Raw genomic sequence first — 23799 nt, 5'->3', positions numbered from 1 at the left:
TATAATGGGTTTTAATTAATAGATTTGATATGATACAGACCCTGAAAGCGGTAATTTTATGAGTGCAAATATTGAATGCAGAGTAAATGAAGAAAAAATACCAATGGAATGCAGAACAAATGAAGAACAAGTAACAATGGGATGCAGAGCAAATGAAGAACAAATACTAATGGAATGCAGAACTAATGTATATAAAATGTAGAATGAACACAGATGAAGAATGGATGGATGCAAATGAAATGATGATTAGATTTTGTAAAGAAAACAGTACTAATGCAAAATGTAAAGTTTTGAATCATAGACAAAAACAGAACAAACGTGGAAGAATTTAATGAATGGATCTAAAAAATTGATTCATTTTCAAACTGCTTCTATATCTCAGTGGTAATCCTTTTCACATTATAATCCTGCATCCCAATCTTTACACCAACAGGCCATATTACTCCTCCTACAAGCCATGATATTATTCTTGTAGAGGCAGATACTAAAAACTTCCACTTTATAAGTGCTTGCATATTTCACAAGTTGACAAATACCATACGATACTTGCTTATAAGTCGAGTCCAACTGCATATTCCAGATCTGCCATTGTATAATGCACTGGCAGACTGGTGTCTTTGCAGTTTGTTAGGAGTGATCAGTAGAACAACAATGTAGACCCTGATCTGCAGTCACATTATGCTACATCATGTTAGGATCTTTGTTGTTTGTAGTTTGCCTTGACCTGTAAGCAGGTATATACACTATCAGCTTGCAAGTCTTATTTTTACCACTATTTTTTTATATATAAAAACTAGTTCTATAAATCTGTACTGTAAGTCATGAGTTTTTATGTAAGAAAGAACTAGAATATGTTTCTATCAGTTTAATTTGTATTTTTTTTCATTTTGGATAAATAAAATACATGTACAGCTGAATGTGTTTATTTTTATTTTTTTTTTGAGGGGCACCAGACAGATGCCTCCCCCCCCCAGCCAAAGAATAAAAGCATTTTTATGTTTCACAGAGTCCACCAGATATGTTGCTTTGTTTTTTAATTGAAACAGAATTTTGATCAAAAATTTTAAATGAATTTTTGACGGGGTATTTATTTCCTAGTGTATTCTATAGGATTGTTCTTCTGAGTCGGTTTCGATCACCTGACTCGGAGTCCCTCTCCTAGTATCTTTGTTACCTTGGCTAAAGGTCACCTATGTACCGTGTTTGCTATGTGTGAATGTGCTATATGTTTGTTCGTGCTATAGTTGTGTTCATGTTGGGACAGCCGTCTATATCGAATTCTTCCCCAGTTGTCCTGCGATCCTAATAACATGGATCTTCTAGATTTTGTACATATTTATATTTCCAAGTTTTTAGAATAAGAATTTTGAATTTTGGGCGAAGTAACGGTGTAATAATGTTTTTAGGGAAATAAAACCTATTGTTTTAGTGTGTGCTATGTGTGTGTCATTCTTCGCAAATCTATATTCTGCTGAGGTCAGCTGTGTTTGAGAGAGCTCCGTGTTTACTTTATTTTTTACTTCATTCTCTTGAACTTGGCTACTTTTATTTAGTTATTATGTTTCTGAAAAGGGTTGCCAAAATTTTTATTTCCTATACAGCTGAGTGACAGTATAGGTGTTAGTATAGATTGGTTTCTATTGTGTTGTATCTCTATTTTTCCGGACCATGTCGCATGTCTGTTCCTTCCTTCCTAGCTCCATGTGAGTGTAGGTCTCTGTCCGTGTTTTGTTCCTATAATTCTCAAAGATAAAAGAAAGGTATTAATATTCAATATACATTTGCTTAAGTATAAATGAATATGTTTAGCTCTACTGTTCATTGACCAGAAGAGTTTAAGTAATGACCTGTTATCCATCATCTTATCTCCCTAATCAGGAGTTTGTTATCACAACCCTACCAAAACTATATGGAGGATTGCTATGAAACTTTACACACACACACAGACATTCATCCCAAGGCTGAATTAGTCATAAATGAAAAGCAATGTTTTCCAGATGGCTCTTGCAGTGACCACACCAGATGAGCACCTTTTCCATTTGAAACCAGCTAGACAGCATAAGAAGTCATTGAGTGAAAATTCCTTGTTGATATAACCATCCTTTCAGAGGGAATAGTGTTAAGATTTTCTAAGAATATGATATTCTACTTTTATAACTTTTTTCCCCTTATAATTTGCATTATATTGTAATTTTTTGACTATGTAGTCTTTTAGAGAAAACCCATAGGATGATGTGCCCATCTATTCAGGGCAAGTGGTGAAGATTTACAAGATGGCTGTTATGATGGCCATACTGGATGTCTGAGCATCATCATTTTGGTACTCCACCTGGACATAAATTCACCCTGACATAGGATTTTCACCAGAAAACTTTTTATGTCTTGTTGGGCCTAAGAGAAAATGGTTCCACTTAGATATCCCTTTACCTCATGCAAGCGCCTTTGGATGCCTCTACTCCATTCACATGGAAGCGCCTTTAGACGCCTTTACTCCATTTGCATGGAAGCGCATTTTGACACCTATTTTCCATTCACATGGAACGGCCTTTTGACGCCTGCTGTAAACATTGGCCATTTATAGCGAGTTTTCGTTGCGCCACCTTTGGGGAAATCACCCTATTAGATACTTCATTCATTGCTGTGAATGACCTTTACGTCAGATCACGTAGTCGCTGTTTATGCTCAGGTTGAAATCTGCTATTTAAAGTAACTGGGTCGAAATCTCCACTCTCCAAAATGGAGGTCACGGATTTCGTTCAGTACTTTTCACGATTAGAATCACAATTATAAAAGCTTCAATAACTTAGGTAAAGGCTTTGATATTGAAGTAGGTAGCAATTAGTTTTTATAAATTATCGAATTCAGATGACTTAGTGATGTAGACACAGACAAAGAACTTGTAAATTTCGAATATGAGAAATGGCAGCTACGGTTGGTCACGCGGCTTCTCTGACTTGATGGTGAACAAGTTCTCTCAAGATTTTAAGCACATAAAAAATTCTTCCGTGAAAAATAATTACACAGCTTTAATGATCGGACTTTACTCTTAAATTTTACCATACATAAGAGATGTGTACCAAAAATGTAAAATGGTTAAAATTGCTGTTAAACGTAACATACACTACACTGCTTAACAGTTAACAGGCAGCCTATGTGAATGGAGTCGAATAGGTAACAGGTGTTCTATTTATAGCGCACTGCACTGAGTAACTTAGCTACATGTGTATCGGAGGGCTGAAAAGACATAAACTCTGTGAGGTAAAGGGATATCCAATATGGTCACGACAGTGACCATCTTAAAATTTGTTTTTATTTCTACTCTTTCGTAATGGATGATCATGTCAACATGCTGTTTTCACTAAGACTTTCATTGACATCTAGTTGGTCCTAAATGAAATTGGAGTTCATGTGACATCCAGCATGATCGCCATGGCAGCCATTTTGGATCTCCTCCTGAACAGAAATTTCTTTTTTCACATGGAGCTTGCATTAAATCATTAACTCCAGGAGATTTTTGTCATTTTCGCCTGAAATGCGAGTAGGAAACACATTTTGGGGGTTATTTCTGAATACATTCAAATAGATTGGCTTGCAAGAGATTTTAATCGTGCCTGCTTCCTATATGTGTTAGAAACATTGTTTTTCAATGGCTATTACGCTTGCACATATGCAAAAGGGTAAAAGCTGGAGTTCTTGTTTTTTTTTGGTTATTGGACCCATCATTGTCATGTCCTGGTCCCTTTTTTTACTCCAAATCCCCATATTATCCCACTTTTTGCAAAGGGTCTCCTGTCTCTGTGGAGTTCAGACTGGTCTGCCTTAGATCTAAGGCCAAAAACTATAAAATCCAAGCACAAAATTGAATTCCGACCACGAGCAAATTTTGGGTGTAAAAGAATTGGGTCTGAAAAAAATGTTTTTCTTCTGTATTTGGTAATGCAACAAGAAAGTCTAGATTATTTGGTACCATTGTAGATCCACATCTCTCTACTTTTCTGTAATACCACCCACTTTAGTGTATCTTAAATGACCTTGATGTTACAGAGTTCAGAAATAGGGTACTATCTCTTGATGCTTAAACAAGGCACAAGGGGTTAATGAGTTACCAGACTATTTATGACATTTAGTTAGTTCTGAATGATAATGGTGCTGTCTGGATATCCAATATGCTCACTGTAGGGGCCAACTAGACATCTTGTTTTTGCTGCCTCACCTGAATGAATGGTCATATCAACCTGGAATATTTTCATTGAAAGACTTCTTATAATGTCGAGTTGTGATCTGACCACATCAGCCATCTTAAAAATCCTTTTATTGGTACAACTTCTGAACTAAAACTCTTTTCAGCAGAGGGTTTTTGCTGGAATACATATGGTGGCTACTTGGTCTGAAATAAAATATGTGCTGATATTATATCCTTTATGGCCGCCAGTTACAGCGATCTTGAAAATATTATCACTGCTTCTAGATGATAGCCATATCAAGAAGACTTCTTATGAAATACATTTCATGCTAAATAAGAAATGTGCAAATCTGATATCCAATATGACCCCCACAGTGGTCATCATTAAATATTATAGCTACTCCTTCTAGATGGAAAGTCATGTCAGCATTTGATTTTCACATGAAGATTAATTATGATATAAAATATGGCTGCTACAATTAACATATTGAAAATATCTTGTCAACTAGTTCAAAATATGTTCATAACAAATGTCTTCAACTGTAGCCTTGTTTGTCCTAAACAAAAATGATGATGATCTTACATCTAGTATAGCTGCCACAATAAGTAATTTGAAAATGTTGTTGCTCAGGAATAGTTAGTTTCAGTACTGTCAGTTATTAAAAAGAAGAAATGATTTGGTCTTGAATTCCTGGTAATTCTTTTCAAAACATCAATCCCTTGGAATTTTTGTAAGCACAAATATTGATCACAACTTAATGTTTGTAAAACCAAATTGATCTGTTTTTAAAATTAGTTTGTTCAGATTTTGTCTAAAATATTATTTTTCACACTGCATTGTGCATTAAAGTTACTTTTATGCAGAATCAAACTAAGCTGACTGCCCCCCCACAGGTCGAAGTTTGTCTTTGGACCATAATCAATCTTGACATAAGGTTTTCACTTAAAGACTTTTTATACATCAGTTGCAACAATTTCAGGCTTGTAGGTTGAAACAATAGGCAGATTGGATGTCTTTGATATCTAGTTGGTCATAAATGAAAATGGTGCAGATCTAACATAAAAATTGATCACCTGTATGGTTATCTTCAAAATCTTGTTATTCTTTAACGAACAGTCATATCAATAAGGGTTGACACTAAAATACTTCTTTGTCAATCTGGTTGACTAATATCGAGATCTCTGACATATTGGAGATCTGACACTGTTCCGATGTCACTTTAGTTGACCTTTCAGTTCACAAATTAAATTAAAGCTGTTTTATTTACAGAAGTGGACAACATTATTTGGAACATAACATGTTTAAAGAGAACACTCCCTATCACATAATGCAATGTTTTATCAGTTAACTAACAAATAAAGTAGAATTCCAACAGTTATAATGGACGGACTTTGTTCAGTGTATATTCCATCTACTTACTATCAGTGGATCTTGATTTGAAACAGATAGGCTTCTTACTATATATAATGGTAGTTGATCCTGTTTAAAAATAGTGATATTCTGACTTGTCAAAATTGCTGCAACAGAGGTCATCCTGATAATTATGTTATCACCACTAATGCCACTACTCTTCCTCATCACTGTTTACTGTCTGGCTGTTAACTATAATGTTTTGTGCATTATCACTATGCCAGCCAGCCTGAGCTTGGCAAACACGTATGTATATGTTAATATCTGACAAATTTGTTTCATGCACATAACTTCTTGCCTTTGTTATGATGTCTTGCAAAATAAAAAAGTGCCAATGCTCATAGGATCACTTCCTATCAAACTCTTCTGTGTCTGAGGTAAGTAATTCTTGCATTTTGTCAAAGTTCTTCAGTTTCAGAGGTAAGTCGTTCGCGCAAGTTAGTCCATAATTCAGTGGTGTATAAGAAGAAATGACTGGTTTTTGCAATGGAACATTTTAAGAGTGTACCTAAAATTAATATATATCAGGAAAGAATGTTCGTATCAACATGGAGTTTACACTAAAACATTTTTTTTATAACATGTTGTTTGACTAAAAAGGAAGACAAGGCTGATCAAATCTCACACAATAGCTGTCACAATTGTCACTTTTAAAATCTTGTCTTTTCAACAAGATCTTTTAAAAAAAGATTGCAGTAAGCAATTTGTCTGAAATTAAAATCCGGTTCATATCATCTCCCAATATAACAGACACAGTGACCATAGTTAGGGTCCCACCTGACAAAGTTAGTGGAGCACTGTGGTAATCATGTTGTTTGTCTGTCGTCAGTTTGGTTTCTTCATGGTGAGTTGTTGGATTTTAACCAATGCAGCTTTATATTGACAAGACCTCAAAAGAATTTGATCTCCAGCCTTTCTGTCTTCATTCAGAGATATGGGTTCTGATAGCTTTTCTTTGTAAATTTCATCACTGCTGCTTAGTTACACAAAAGGTTCTTGAATTTCCACCAATGTTATGTGCTGCTTTCTGTTTATGAGAGACCTAAGATGAAAAAAACATAGTTCAGTTTCCAGTGATCCACAACATCATTGACATGAACTGTACCTCACGATTAGCCATCCACCTGACTTGGGCATCTGCCATATCATTCTAGAAAATGTTTGGATGTCAACAATATGTTAACATGCATCTTAATATTAATAGCACCCTCAGTTAGTTCAGCATTGAACAGCTTGATTTACAGGAGTTATTGCCCCAGCTTACAACTTGATTACAGGAGTTATTGCCCCAGCTTACAACTTGATTTACAGGAGTTATTGTCCCAGTTTACAACTTGATTTACAGGATTTATTGTCCCAGCTTACAGCTTGATTTACAGGAGTTATTGCCCCAGCTTGCAACTTGATTTACAGGAGTTATTGTCCCAGCTTGCAACTTGATTTAAACTTGATTGCCTCAGCTTACAGTTTGATTATGGGAGTTGTTGCCCAAGTTTGCAACTTGATTTACAGGGGTTATTGCCCCAGCTTACAACTTGATTATGGGAGTTATTGCTCCAGCTTGCAACTTGATCACATGAGTTATTGCCCCAGCTTACAACTTGATTATGGGAGTTATTGTCCCAGCTTACAACTTGATTTACAGGAGTTATTGTCCCAGCTTGCAACTTGATTTACAGGAGTCATTGCCCCAGCTTACAGTTTGATTACAGGAGTTATTGTCCCAGCTTACAGCTTGATTTACAGAAGTTATTGTCCCAGCTTACAGCTTGATTTACAGGAGTCATTGCCCCAGCTTACAGTTTGATTACAGGAGTTATTGTCCTAGCTTACAGCTTGATTTACAGAAGTTATTGTCCCAGCTTACAGCTTGATTTACATGAGTTATTGCCCCAGCTTACAACTTGATTATGGAAGTTATTGCCCCAGCTTGCAACTTGATTACAGGAGTTATTGTCCCAGCTTACAACTTGATTATGGGAGTTATTGCCCAAGCTTGCAACTTGATTTACATGAGTTATTACCCAGCTTGCAACTTGATTTACAGGAGTTATTGTCCCAGCTTGTAACTTGATTTACAGGAGTTATTGTCCCAGCTTGCAACTTGATTTACAGGAGTTATTGTCCCAGTTTACAACTTGATTTACAGGATTTATTGTCCCAGCTTACAGCTTGATTTACAGGAGTTATTGCCCCAGCTTGCAACTTGATTTACAGGAGTTATTGTCCCAGCTTGCAACTTGATTTACAGGAGTTATTGTCCCAGCTTACAATTTGATTTACAGGAGTTATTTTCCCAGCTTACACCTTTTGTTTCAGTAGCATTACTTTACAAAGGATTTGCCTTTTCCAACTTTTAATGGTAAAGGAAGGATGTCATAATAAGCCTGACCATCCCTCCTTCCACCCATCTATCACAGTTTCATTTCTGCATCTTAACTTCCTTAATTGCTGTTGGATTTCATTCAAATTCAGGATGCTGCTTCATACTGATAAGACCTTGCCAGAATTTCTTAGAATTGTACATCAGTATTTAGCAGAGTTATAGTTCCTGATTATCAGACCCATCCACTTTGTTTCTGCAAAATCCCACCATTAATTATTATTATTATTATTATTATTATTATTATTATTATTATTATTATTATTATTTTTACTATTATTACTATTATTATTATTATTATTATTATTATTATTATACCAAATTTGATATGCTGTTTTATTTTCATGAGATCTTGGCAGGATTTGATTGCTATACATATTCACTTATAAGTCCAGTGAAAATACAAATAACAGTGATCTGCCATATCATAATGCACCTGTAGACAAAGGTAGATGTTGTTTATTCTACTGATTACTCCTAACAAACTGCTGTTTGCAGTGGGGCTCAACTGATAAGTGAGTATATACGGTATCAGTGTTTTGCTTTGTTAGTGGAGTTATAGCCCTTGATGGTCCAACTTGCACATTTTTATTTCTGCACAATAACTCCCTTAATTATTCATGTATTTCAACGAAATTTTATAGGCACCATGATACTTATTGATGAGGTCATAACTGAATTTCATTGTTTTTTAAACATCTTTGTTTAACAGGTATAACTCCCAGTCATCATTCACACCCATTTTCATGTCTGCTGTATAGCTCCTTTATTTATGTTTGAATTTCAGCCATATTTTTGTTAGAATTTCAACCAGATTGTATACAATTTTATGGCTATCAGCTGAAGATGATTCACTGACAAAACATTTGCTCCCAAAATAATTGTTTAAGTTATAGTTAAGTGCAGTGTATGACACAATCTCATTACTGCATTTAGTACAACAATTTTTGATGGACTGCTCAGACACTTTTTAAAAAACATTATGGTCATCAGTTGAAAGTGTACATGTCAACAAAATCACCATGCACCTGCAATTTTTACAAGAGTTATTGCCCTTTTTGACAGCTCAGTGCAGTATGTAACAGATTTAAGTGGAGTGCCACAAAACTTGGGAATGGTTTGATCATTTTAAGATGTACATGTTGGCAAATTGCTGTGCTCCTTTTTTTAAGCATTATTATTTTTATAACTTATTACTGAGTCTGATGTGACAAACTTGTGAATGAACTATATATAGTATTCTCACACCATCCCATTCATTTGCACCCACCCACCCGCATTGATTTATTAATCAGAAAGCATCAAGAATATTAAAAACAGCACAAAATTTAGTAATTTCATTAACTGATTTATAATTTCTAACCTTATTCACACCAATAAGTCCCAAACACTGTCAACTTTTCGGCATTTTGAATTAAAAGGGAGTTTCTTTAGCAACATGGTCACCATATTTGCTTGGACCAATTTATGTTTTCAAGCAAAAGATGTGATGTAGTTCACCATCTTTGAAAATCTCAATAATTCCATATATTTTGGATGTACATATACATCTCTTAGAACACATATATACAAGAGTTCATCCTATTTCTTTGTTCAATTTGTTTTAGAAATATTAAAACTACAGACATTGTAAATATTGGACACAGACAACAGTGTTTCATGAAATAGATTATTCAAGAAAAAAGAAATGGACAGCAAGCAGTCTGCTTTTTACATCAGGAGCTTCCATTTGCTTTGAAATGCCAATAATTCAACAGTGTTAGGGACCCCTTCACATCAGTCAGGTTGGAAATTATCAAATCAATGAATACAAAATAACAAAGTTTCGTGCATTTTTTATATCCATGATGCTTTTCATTTTTAAAATCAGTTAGGGGGTACAAACAAATTGGCATGCATGCAAATACTATATAATCTCCATTTTCTTTGGATTGCCTTGAAACTATTGTACATTTTATGGTCATCATTTTTTGCCCTTTTCTACTGGAGCTGAACACTGAATCCTGTGAATGCAGCTTTAAAAGTCCTACAGCCATTGATGAATCACTGCAAAACTTGGCACATAATGTGATCATTATTTAAAGACATGTATATTCACAAATCACTTGGCTTCTCCAATTTTTGTCATAAGTTATTGCCCTTTGTTGATCTTGTGAACATGAGTTGTGCAATTTTCGGTGGATTGTCATGAAGCTTGGTACATGTTATGGCCATTAGTGTACATACTGACAATTATAACAGTGCTCTTGAAATTTTTGAAAGAGTTTTTGCCCTTTTGTCTTGCAGTGATATTTGGATTGGTGTGAAACTTTGTGTATGTTACGATCATCTTCTGAATATGTACATATTGACAAATTACAATGCCCTTGAAGTGTTTGTCAGAGTTGTTGCCCTTTCTTGCAGTGTTTTATGGATTGCTGTTAAACTTGGTACATGTTATGGTTATTATCAAAAGATGCACATGTTGATAAACCCTTTTGAACCTGTGATTTTCTGGAAAGAGTGGTTGCCCTTTTTGATTTCAGACAATTTGTGGTATGTGACAAAATTGTGTAATGCAACTATTCATGCAGTTTTCAGTAAATTGCTGTTGTGAAAGCAATTTATGTTTTACTGAAAGTATCGACTCACCTCCATGATGGGGTAGGGATGGGATGCAAGAGAGATGGTTATATAGTTGTGATACCAAATTGCTCTAACTTTGATTTGAGTTCAACTCAATTTATTATTCAGCTTGATCTTGATGAGACCTTTGCTTAGTTTGCTTGTCAGGATTCTAGTAATGTAGCAGAATATGGGCCCATGTTGTCAGCCCTGACCAATTTTGTTTCTGTCCATGAATACTTTCCTTATTGGATTATAAACAAATTTAGTAGGCAGCTTGATATCAATGAGACCTTGGCTGTGTTGGATTGTCTGTGTTGCTTAGGTACATGTTCAGCATTCAAGATCATCTGTTAACAGAAATATGGCCTCGTGCTGTTAGACTCACCAGTAGGAAGGGAAGTGACCAGTGATTAGATCTATTTAAAATCATAGTTTTGTGCTTATGCAGAGTTTTTCCCCTTTACAAAACCCCTTTTTTTTTATAAAAAAAATGGGATGAACAAATTATTGTAAGACTACAAGATGTGTTCATTTCAAAAGAACAAGTTCTAAAAAAATTATAAAACATTACTAGTGAGGTATTATAATAAATGATTCTTAATTTAAACTGAAATAGCAATATAACAAACAACTCTTTAAGTAGATAATGATTTGATAATATTGATGATATAATTAATATAATTATATTTATTTAAATATTTTGTAAACCAACCTTGAAACAGATGCATCTTATTTCTTAAAATGCTTCTAAAACCTGAAAGCTACAAGTCCTGTTCCAACATTTATTGTTCAGGAAGCATAATCAATCAGCAAAAAGATTCAAACAGTAATCATGGGAGGGGAGGCAGTCATCAAAGGAGTTCTCTGTACTGTAATCTAATGCAGACAAACTGTTATGCCAGGTAAATTGGATAGACTGAGATAAGGTTAATAGAATCTTCTCCATATGTACTATACTTGCTTCAACTGAAAAAAACATAGAATTTTTTGATGTGCCATTGTATTATATGCTGGCAGGTCAGGGTTGTTGTTTGCTTTGCTGGTCACTCCTAACAAAATGCATACACCCAGATCTGCTGGTGCATGATGCAATGGCAGATATATTTGCAATTGGAATTGTAAGTAATTTTAGATGATATTTGGTCAGGATAGAGAATTTGTAAGTTGAGGGTTTAAGATTTGTGTTTACGTTTTGCAGAATTCCCCCACCCCCACCCTCATTTCCTTTTCATGTACAGATCCTACTCTCAGAAGGTTATATTTCTCTATCCAGCCATCACACACAGGAAGGAAAATATTTTTCCTGCCCATAGCATGCTTCATTTTTGGCAGAAGTGTAATAGGAAAAAAACAATTGAGACATTGCAGTGTAATATACACCTGTGCATCAATAATGTCCAGTGAATTACATCACAAAGGAACTATGTGAATTTGTGATCCTGGGCAGAATATATTTATCTAGCTCATGGATAAATAACATAATGTTGTGGGGGGGGGGGACAATAATTATAAAATATTCCCCATGTGTGTGATATCTAGGATAAGAGAACCTAACCAAAGAGAATAATATTTGTCAGGAAGTAGACTTATGTACAAACCTCACTTTAGATGTTTTTCATCCTATTGGCACTTGTGGGGAAGAGCCTCTTTTTCTCACACAATGTGTGCATTTTTCAGGCATAGAAATTGTAGAACATTAAAAGCATGTTTTCAGTTTCTGTGCCTTAATATATGTAGTAGTGATTTAAACTGAATGTCACATGACATGGAGTGTATAAACTTAATTGTATTGACACTAGTAAGATTATTTTCTTGCCTTGGGTAGAATTTTTTTTACCGCCTGTGTGTGATATGTGTGATTTGGATTATTAATGTAGCTTTTAAAAAAATCAGCCTTATTGCGTGATGTCTGCAGTGTGGCAGTTTATAGTGATGTCTAGCACTGGGGCATCATGCTGCCGACATATAGCATGATGTCCCACCAAGTTACATTATCCTGACACCAGGCTGACCAGTCCTAACCTTAACTTCTTAATGCTGAGCACCTAGCGAGTGAGCTGTTTGTACAATTTTTATAAGTCTTTGGTATGACTTGGCTGGGGTTCAAACACACGACCTCCCATATCCGATGCGGCTGCTCTAACCATTAGGTCACTGGAAAGGTCGATAACTCTTGTCTGGTTGGCAAGAAATTATTAAATAACTCTGGGTGAAATTTGTGATAACTCTCCATTAGGCAAGAAAAGAGCATGGTTCATATTTCACTGCTTCACAGCCTAAATTAGTAAATCTGTGTCTCCCGATTGGTTAGTGAGAGACATCATAACAATTTTATGTCATTTTTATAATATCTAGTATTGAACACCCCCCCCCCCACCCTGTATTGGTTGGTCCCTTATAGAAATAATATATTACTGACTTGTGAATGATATATGCTTGATTTACACAGAACTTATTGGTCATGTATAGGTTACCTATACTTTTGTACTTTGGATATTTGATGAAGTAAGTGCAAGTCAGTCTGTATTAGTGCAGTATAAGTGAAAATAATATTGATCCATGATTTGCGTACATATCACTTATAAGTGACATATAAGTCATTTATTTATGGTATAACCCTTTATCAGTTAAATACAAGTGAATATAAGTAATTTATAGGTGTTATAAACCTTGAACAGTTGAATACAAGTGAACTGTAAGTTCATAGACATTACCATTTTTCTGACTAACAGTTTACTACAAATAGTCTCCTGCAAGTCCAAGGTTTACAGCAAAATGTAATCCAAGTTCAACAAAAGGGCTACTGTGAGAAGTTTTTCTCTCTTCAAAATTCATAACTAAAGACCAGATTTTAATGTGTTGTATCAACAATAACATACACATAGACACACAATAATTTCATTATGTTTATTTTAAGATTTTAAAAAGAAAAAGCATCAAAGTGAAAATAAGCAAAATTTGCATGTGTGTTCTTATGTTACATGTTTAGGCTCAAATAAACAGTAACAAAAGAAAGAGTGAAAACAACAAGCTTTGATAAATTTAGCAAATAATTTATTTCCCTGGAAAAACAATGTAAAAATGAAAAAATAACTTAAGGTTTTAAGAAATCAAATCCAAAAATAATCCAAGAATAATCCACGAATTAAATTTTAGAAGTCCTAGTGATGAAATGTTCTAATGAATTCAAGTCCGAACAATGATTCCAAAATGGAGTGCGATGACGTATACTGTAGATAGTATTGTGCTGTTGTGTCTACAGTTCTTTGTTGTTTCACAAACAGTATTCCTGTGTTTGAATTTCCGAATAGAATTTCAAGAAATATGAGCACTCAAATATTTTCAGGAAAAAGAATTAGTCCTTTAGAATCCAAATAGTTTGAAAAAGAAATTACAAATATAAATCAACTGGTCACAACAGAAAAAAACAAAACACCTTATGTCCCAGTGTTTAGAAGCCAGACTGACTAATTTCTCTATAGACAAAGGTTATACGGTAACTTGGGACACAAAACAGATTCCCAGATGAGAGTCAACCCTCCAGAATTTCAAGAACACCATAGATGTATTTATGTCTAAAGTCATGTCATCCCAGTCAGCCTCGATTTCACTATATCATTCACACATTAAGAATGAATTTTTAAAAAAGTTGTTTACTTGATTCTCAATCAAGGTCAGGAATTAGGTCAGCAACAAGATACAAAGTTCTGTGTTTAGGTGTTTTCGACTAAACAATCAGATCAAGCAAATTTCTGGAAAGTATCAATTCCAGCAAACAAAATTACATTACTTAACATGTAGTGAAATAAAAATTAAGAGATTTTAAAACTTACATACAATTAAATCAAATATAAATTAAATCAAATATACATAAGAGTGTTTGTAAGTTGCAAAATGGGAACATAAATGAAAGTTATTGTTGGAGACTGAAAACTTATTTGATGTAGAAAATTATGTTTTAATGGAAAAATCTGGAACCCGAAGGATTTCCACAGCAAATGCTGTACAAATTTAGACTTGGCCACACTTCATTTTCTGAATTTAAACTATTGGTGGCCTACATCAATGAAATTACCTTATGCTGATATTCCCTATGGCCATTTTATTTTCTTTGCTCTGTATGCTTTCAAGCATCATGCGAATATCCCAGAGTTCTTATGCTGACAAATTAACTTGACAGCCTTCATTTACCGGCAGAAGTAACATGGCCAACTGATTCTGAACAGGTGCCTCTCATGGTTTGAAATTGCTTTTGAATTCAGCTTTAGGGGTCTACTTGATGAGGACATAATTTGCCAAAAATGTATATTTGAAAGAAAAATCATATTTGTTTTTTGAGAAATAAAATATCTTTATGGTTATCCTTTATTGGTGTTATTTCAAATAACAATTTGATACTGGGCAAGCCATTTCAAATGAGGTGGCTCAAAACTGCAGGCTAATATGTTGGAAACCATTTTGCAATTGTCATTTAATTGGAAATGTATCAGATTTTTATTAGGTCAGAACTTGTAGGTAGACACACATGTATACTGTACATTCATTGAAACTGATGACTGTTTATATAAAGACAACAATTTCATTGAGTTTAGTGGGAACTCACTTTTACCTCACATATAAGTGTAGTAAGGGAATGACTTAGATTTGACTTACATATGAAATATACTTAAATTATGAATAAAATGCCGAATTCACCTGTATGTCACCTAGAAATGACCTAAATGCATAGTAAATGAATGGTTCAGCTTTCACTTTGTTAAGTACTTCATTTAGAAGTGAAATAACTAATTTGCATACAAAATGGCTAAATTGCATATAAATTCACAAAATGTCACTTGTACATTACCTGCAAGTAAAGAATAAAGTGACCCAAAAGCCAAGTATTTTTTTTTTCCATTGTGGGTAGCTTCAGACTGACACAGCTCACCATGGGTAAAAAAAGTATGGAGATTCTATACTCCCACTAAAGATGGAAGATGATAACTGTATGTATCTGTTATGTTATTGTTGTTGTTATTGTGTGGTTTAATGTCATTTTTCTGTACATGATAGGCTATGTATGGCAGCCAGTATTAATGGTGGAGGAAAACCTGGGAAAACCCCGGGAAGAACCACAGACCCATGAGAAGCTACTGGCAAGCTTTATCACATACCCACATTGGCCGAATCCTAGACTCAAACCCACGCAGAAAAAGGTGAGATGGCAGTGATCCGTAAAAGAGAGCACTTTAGACCCCTCGGCCACTCAGGGGCCCCCTGTATGTATCTGCAGCTTCACATGCACCAGAAGGTTCATGAAAGTTCATGTTGCAGTTTTTATTAAAGACACATGAGAATTTTGCACTGGTACATATGCTCAACAGGATTTTGTATTGGTATATATACACAACCATATTTTGCATTGGTATATACACAACATGAATTTGCATTGGTATATATACACAACATGAATTTGCACTGGTATACATACACAACATGATTTTGCATTGGTATATATACACAATAAGAATTTGCATTGGTATATATACACAACCATATTTTACATTGGTATATATACACAACCATAGTTTACATTGGTACATGTACACAACCATATTTGATATTAGTATATATACACAACCATATTTTACATTGGTATATACACAACATGAATTTGCATCAGTATATACACAGCATGAATTTGCACTGGTATATATACACAATAAGATTTTGCATTGGTATATATACACAATAAGAATTTGCACTGGTATATATACACAACCATATTTTACATTGGTATATATACACAACCATATTTTACATTGGTATATAAACACAACCATATTTTACATTGGTATATATACAACATGAATTTGCATTGGTATATACACAACATGAATTTGCATTGGTATATATACACAGTAAGAATTTGCATTGGTATACATACACAACCATAGTTTACATTGGTACATATACACAACCATATTTGATATTAGTATATATGCACAACCATATTTTACATTGGTATATATACACAAACATATTTTACATTGGTATATATAGTATACACAGCAGGATTTGGCATTGGTATATATATACACTAAAGGAGTTTACATTGGTATATATGCACCAACAGGATTTTGCATTGGTATACATGTTTATGCACTAACAGGACAACAGACTGTTAGACTGGAATACATACAGAAGAGGATTTGGGGCTGGTATATACACACAAGGAATTTGCATTGGTATACAAGTGCAAAAGATAGAACATTCAAATGCTAGTCAGGTTACAGCTATTCACTGACAAAAGGGCATGAACAAGTACATTATAGAAACTTTAATTTTAGTGGCGCACACTTACTGCCATACACGGAAACATACAGTTACATTTAATTACACCATGCACGAGATTCAAATACATGACCATATGGGAAAGTTACATTATGATAAATTTCAAATTAAAATCTCAAATACAGATTTTTAATTTAAACTTGCCTGAAAAAGCTCATTCTTGTATGGATAATAATTCAAAAACATTAGTCAGGTTTATCGAAGTTTGTAAAGTTAAAAACTGGAAATTATTGAACCATTTTGTATGACTGAGCAAAAAACAAAAACAACTACAAGTCTGAACCAAATCAACATTATTTCCATTTCTCCCATCCATTCGTAGTAACATACGTGCCTAGGTCTATCCCCATCCCCCAAAGACTGTTCCCATCCCCCTAAAGCTTTACTTTAGTGAGGTTGATCAAAATAACAAAGATATTCTGCACATCTACAGACCACTGCCCGGCCACTGCTCCCCTCATATTCAGTAGTCATAATCACATCACTGTCTTAAATGATGTAAAAAGGTTGCGGAACATGTGTTAAATCACCATACATTGTTTATGAATAAAACGTGTTCCCACACCCTTATGTACTGCCGACAGGGGTGGATCAAAACTCTGAAACGACTGTGCACCACAGTCTTTACCCCCTTCCCCACCCCCTGCATTATATCCCAAAGTTTTTTCTTAGCTCCATCTTGAAGTGTGCAGGAATGGTTGTGCAAAATTATGCACTCACACATGCCTGCATGAATTGGCAGAATCTTATATCATTAAGATTTTGCTAAAAGTTTTCCATGCATATATATATATATATATATATATATATATATATATATATATATATATATATATATATATATATATATATAACCGTATTATGCAGTGGCAAATCTGGATCTGTGCAGTTTGCAGTTGGATTCATCTTATAAGAGAGTATATAAGGTACTTGATTTTGAAATGTCTGTTATGGTTGGCTGAGAGTCAACATTTGGTCTTGAGTGTGATGATCTCCAGACCAGGTCTATGCTTAGTTGTAAAACAGACCATATTTCACATGCTGGCTTTATTTGTTGCCTTCATCTTGTTTAACATTCCTTTATGATCTGCTGCTGCAAATTAAAATATATGATGCAAATTAAAATACAATCTAAATTTGTGTACAAATTAGGAGGTGAATTTTCACATTGATTATTGTTCCATCACTTAAATTCATCAGACAAAGGTAGTTAATAATACAGACATCATCAGGGCTATAAAGTGACCTTGTGCAGTATTTAGCATTTTTAGGGAGCAACAGACAGCCACATAGGCAAAGGAGAATAGACCCAGTTTCAGTCCTTTTCTCAATGGCTGAGAAAGTTTCTTTAGAAAGGAAAAGGGATTTCAGGAAAAACTCTCTTCTCTAAAACTATGGGAAGAAATGCTTTTTTGGGAGCAACAGACAGCCAGATAGGCAAAGGAGAATAGACAGCTTCAGTCCTTTTCTCATGGCTTAGAAAGTTTCTTTATAAAGGAAAGAGGATTTCAGGAAAAACCTTCTCTAAAACTATGGAAAAAAAAATTTCAATGAAGGAAAGCAGAATATGGTATTCATAATAGCTTCTCTTGCTACCAATCCCGAGCTGAGACTCAGTGTGCCCACACCCACATGCATATCAGGATAACAGAATATGATGCATCCATTTGTTTTAGTTATCTCCTGCAGAACTGAGTCTTTATATTCACCCATTTGATTATTATGAACATTTTCATTACATGCAGACATTAGCAGGAGTACATATTACATTGTCTTGAGTTTCTCTCTTAAAGCACACCCTCCCATCTCTTAGCTTACAAAATCAGATGATTGTCAAGCGACAATAACTAAAGAAATCCTTGAACTTTGTGGAATGGTTAATTACAAAATTGCTCATTGCTGCAGCTGAATGATCAAACATTAATATGATCTGAAATCTTCATAGTCCATCAGATGGATTGCTGAAAAGGATGCTTCTCATTGGCTAAAAATATTAATATAATATGAAATCTTCATGGTCCATCAGATGGATTGCTGAAAAGGATGCTTCTCATTGGCTCAAAAATATAATATAAAATCTTCATGGTCCATCAGATGGATTGCTGAAAAGGATGCTTCTCATTGGCTAAAAATATTAATATAATATAAAATCTTCATGGTCCATCAGATGGATGGCTGAAAAGGATGCTTCTCATTGGCTAAAAATATTAATATAATATAAAATCTTCATGGTCCGTCAGATGGATTGCTGAAAAGGATGCTTCTCATTGGCTCAAAATATTAATATAATATAAAATCTTCATGGTCCATCAGATGGATTGCTGAAAAAGATGCTTCTCATTGGCTAAAAGTATTACATTCAATGGGTTTACTAACGTTTGAAGGAAGAGACAGAGGGAAATGATACGGTGGATAAATAAATATATGCTGATGCAGAGGTTCTTACATGTGTGCAACTGAAATAAAATTTAATGAAAATTATTTAAATATTTCACTCTTGTGCTTGCCATGGAGTTTAATCAATTTTTTTTTAAATGAACAATGCTTAAGATGATGACAAAAGATGCTGCTATTTTTATATAAAAGAAAATCATCCTACTGAGGGACACCATTATAAATATTGGCAGTTTTTTATTTTTTGTGCTCCCTCCCCCCCCCCTTTGCCGTTACCCTAGTTTCGGCCTCACCTCCCTGCCTGGAGCTGCATTCAGGATAAAAAGTGTCTTTGTGTATGTGTGTGTGTTTGTAGCACTTGCTGATTATATATCAATGATTCAATACAATCAACAGCTGTAAATTGACAGTCAGAAATAGGGGACTAGAGTTACACAACATATTCCTAGTCCTGGAAGAAGTTCACCAGATGGTACCAAATATTATCAAAGGTTACCTAAGAATACATAACACTGTAATCCCCCCTGCCAGAATGAGTAATTCTACAGGTAAACTGAGCTCCACCTCCAAGGTCAAGGATATCTCCAAGTGCCAGACCTTTGTGGCTTGCCAGTCAGCTGATATCAGGAGTTCTTTGTTTTTATTTCCCCATAATTCTGAAATCTGTGCATTGATGCAAGTGAGGCTCATGTACACAACCTTGTACAGCACATTCTATCACTATAACATGTGTGCAAACATGTAAATATTACTGTAAAGGTAAACACTGATTCTTTAAAGTTGGGGTGATGTTAAAGCAGAAAGAACATAAATATGCATTTAACATAAAAAGACACATTAAAATGTCAGTTGTAAATCTGATTTCTACATCAGCTTTATCAGGGGAAGGAATTCTACACAACCACTCTCCATCAGAACAACCAGCAACTTATTATGAAATGAGTGAGAGGACTGACATATGTCCCATGAGTAACTGTCTTTTTTTATCACATGATGTCATCTGTGTCACTTTCACATGTATAATATCTAATATGTAAGGTATGAACAATTATCACAACATGATACCATTAATGATATAATTTCAAAGATCGGAAGAATTAAGACATCAGAATACACTTTGAAGACATTTCATCACTCTAATTTTCATTTCTGATGTCCATACACTGTATATTATACCATGACAGATCAAGTCAATGAAGTAGTCTATCCATGGGTTTTGTGTAGAACTCCAGCAGATAATTCCTGAATGATATCATCAAAAGCCATATCTGTGGTATGATGGCAGATTTACCACTGAGTTTATATGGTGCTTGAAAGTTGAAATAAATTCACTGAATCTCAAGATACTGTTGAAAAAACATACATACATAACCAGTAAAGAAATTAGGCTTTGTTAGAATCAATATTTTTTTAAGTTGTAAGTTGATTTTGCTTCAGTGTGTGTTGTTCAGTTTGGTCAGTTTTGGTGGCTGCATACAGGAGAAACTGGCAGATTGCACATCGACCAGGTATTTATGAGAAGACTTTCTGTTAATGACCTTATCGGTAAGTATCTGTAAAAGGCCAGGCTTATAGGATGACGCATACGTGTGTCTGTGCATGTGTGTGTTCATATTTAGTTTAGTGTTTTACAAGTCTCAAGATTTTGGATCCTGAAAGTAGGCCCAGACCTGGACGCGCGGTTGAATTGGAGTTGCCGTATTTGGGGGAGAAAAACAAAAGGTGCCAACATTTTTAACAGCTTCCATCTCTAGCTTGTTTTCTTTTCTTGTAAAATAATTACATATTTTCTTTCTGTGATAAACATTGCCTGAAGCCTTGCTGATTTCGAATAAAATTTATGAAACTTGTAGGTTGATTTGAATATTTGCATTTGCACAAAGGCTAGCTCATAAATGAAATTATTCAATAATGTTCATAAAATTCATTTGGATGAGCATTGACTAAGAACGTCTGCATTCTCCTTTCTCTTTCTCTCTCTATCTCTCTTTCTCTTCAGCTGTTGTTAATAAATCCATTGAATTTAATATGGTTCCCTTTCAAAAATCCATCTGAATGACCAAGATGAATTAAGGATATTATATATATGTTTGATCACTCATCTGCAGCGGTGAGTTTATGATCGATCCCACATCAGAGTTCAAGGGTATGTCATGTCTATTTGTGCCTGACAATCAATTGATTCTGGCAGGGAACCTGGGTATGCTTTTCAAGTGAATTGTGTTTTGTGTGTGTGTGTGTGTGTGTGTGTGTGTGTGTGTGTGTGTGTGTTTAACGGCATTTGTCAGCACATGACATGGTTGGCCAGTATCTTTTGTGGAGAAAGAGTCCAAGAAGAAACAACCTTTGGTAGACTAATGGCAAGCTTTTTCACACCCCTATTGTCTTAACAGATGTGGACAAAGGTGAGATACCAGATAAATGTAAAGGCAACTTCCTTAGACCACTCAGTCTGCTTTTGAAGAGAAACAGGTACCGTTCATGCAATCCTGCCCATATCTGGTGCAATTTTGATATGTTAAATCATATAATGCCTTAAAAACCTACAAGACAAAGACTCAATTGACCTATCGCCAGTTGTCAATCATTCTGCTCGATTGACCAATCAGCGAGTGCTATTATACACACCTCCAGACACTGTTTACGTCCGCCATTTTCCTCCGACAAGCTGCTTCTGTTGATATCGACTAGGCTATTGTATATATTTACAAATTTCACAACTGTTAGGAGAAGTCGCCCCAAGGATCATATATAGTAATTCTGAGATATAGCCACATGGTTAAGGCTTTATTTATTGTTGTTTTTCTTCAACTTAATAACTTACTAAATTTATAAAATTTGCAATTTTTCAACTTTTCCATTGGGGCCCCGAGTGGCCGAGTGGTCTAAAGTGCTCACCGTTCCGGATCACTGCCATCTCACCTCTGTCTGCGTGGGTTCGAGTCCAAGGCTCGGCTAGCGTGGGTACGTGGGAAAGCCTGCCAGTAGCTTCTCGTGGGTCGGTGGTTCTTCCCTGGGTTTTCCAGGGTTTTTCCTCCACCAGTTATACTGGCCGCCATGTATAGCCTATCTTGTGCTGAAAAATGGTGTTAAAGCCTAGAGCAACAACAACTTTTCCATTTGATCAACTCCGTTTCTGTACTTAACGAAAAATAAGTGTTATCTGTCCCTTTTGCTCTACTCTTCAGATCATTAGATGCATTTTCATAATATTTGTAGAGATAGTGTTATCAGTATTTTTTATTACATTTACATGTAAAAATGAAACATGCGTACTAGATGCAGTATAACTAAATTTAATCGTCGGGTGAAAATGATTTAGGCGATCAATCATTTTTTCAGTTCTTCAATTGAATGCTTCCGGATCATAAATATGTCATCTAAAAATCGTAATTCATATTATTACAGTGAAAATAATTATTTTACAAGATAAGTTTTTATTCTTTTACAAATATCTTTGCTAGATAGTGTGCTATTATTAGGATTGTTATCAAGAAAATATTTGCACGCTTCAATACCATCTGCATGCGGAATGTTGGTATATAGTGATGTTACATCTGATGATGCCAGGATTTAAATTATCAGATAGATGTGGAATAGACTTCCACTTTTTAATGAAAATAGTTGTATCTTTAATGTATGAAGGAAGTGATTTCATTAAAGGTTGTAAACACTATCAATAAATTTGGATAGGTTTTCAGTATATGAATTACAACCTGATACAATGGGTCATCCTGGAAAATTTAAAGGTAAATTATGGTCAGGATTTTTGAGAGTTTTGGGTAATATGTAGAATTGAGGTGTACGTATGTTAAGAGGGAAATTATCAAATTCCTCATATACGGAATTATTATTTTTGAGGTGTACGTATGTTAAGAGGGAAAGTATCAAATTCCTCACATATGGAATTATTATTTTTAGCGATCTCATTAATGCACGTTGAAATTTTTTTTTTATTTTCTAATTGACGTTCAACTTCTTTAACATAATCATCTTGATTCACAACAATAATAGTGTTTGACTTGTCATCCTTTTTAATCACTATACTGTTGTCATTCATTAGATTATATACAGACTTAATTTTGTCCTTATAAATATTACTATGATATTGATTTAATTTAGTTAATATCTCTTTTGTGATCGCGTATATATATATATATATATATATATATATATATATATATATATATATATATATATATATATATATATGACAAGTTTTGTGATGACTTCTCCAACCAAATGGGACGACTTCTGCAACCACTCTATGGTGGCTTCTCCAGATACCTGGGGGCAAGTTCTTCGCATACTGACGTAACTTAGAGAAGTGCAAGCGATGGATAAATGCTCTCGCTATCTGTCTCTGTCTCAATGTTGTTTCGTATGGCAAATATTGCTCACCAATATCGTCTTGTATATCTTTTAATGTTATCTCGCATGCCATTTTCACAGAATGTTTGTCGGAGGTTAAGACGTTGTCAAGTCACG

At 34.6% G+C, this 23799-nt stretch overlaps 1 protein-coding gene and 1 long non-coding RNA gene across 3 annotated transcripts in view; one reads left to right on the top strand and one right to left on the bottom strand.

Annotated features, from left to right (window-relative positions):
* LOC149801240 (sestrin-1-like) overlaps positions 1-23799 on the top strand; it is a 194290-nt gene that overhangs the window by 65024 nt on the left and 105467 nt on the right. The gene's annotated exons all lie outside the window — the stretch shown is intronic.
* On the bottom strand, positions 316-4381 carry LOC149801241 (uncharacterized). Its single transcript, XR_016420447.1, has 2 exons — positions 4214-4381; positions 316-1734 (listed from the first exon to the last, which is right to left on the bottom strand). It is a non-coding gene; the product is annotated as an uncharacterized LOC149801241 (long non-coding RNA).

This window comes from Sinohyriopsis cumingii, chromosome 4 (genome assembly GCF_028554795.1).
Source record: "Sinohyriopsis cumingii isolate HCF-2022 chromosome 4, ASM2855479v2, whole genome shotgun sequence".
Classification (NCBI taxonomy): Eukaryota; Metazoa; Mollusca; class Bivalvia; order Unionida; family Unionidae; genus Sinohyriopsis; species Sinohyriopsis cumingii.
Note: the sequence above shows the minus strand (reverse complement) of the source record. Positions and strands in the feature narration are given on the sequence as shown.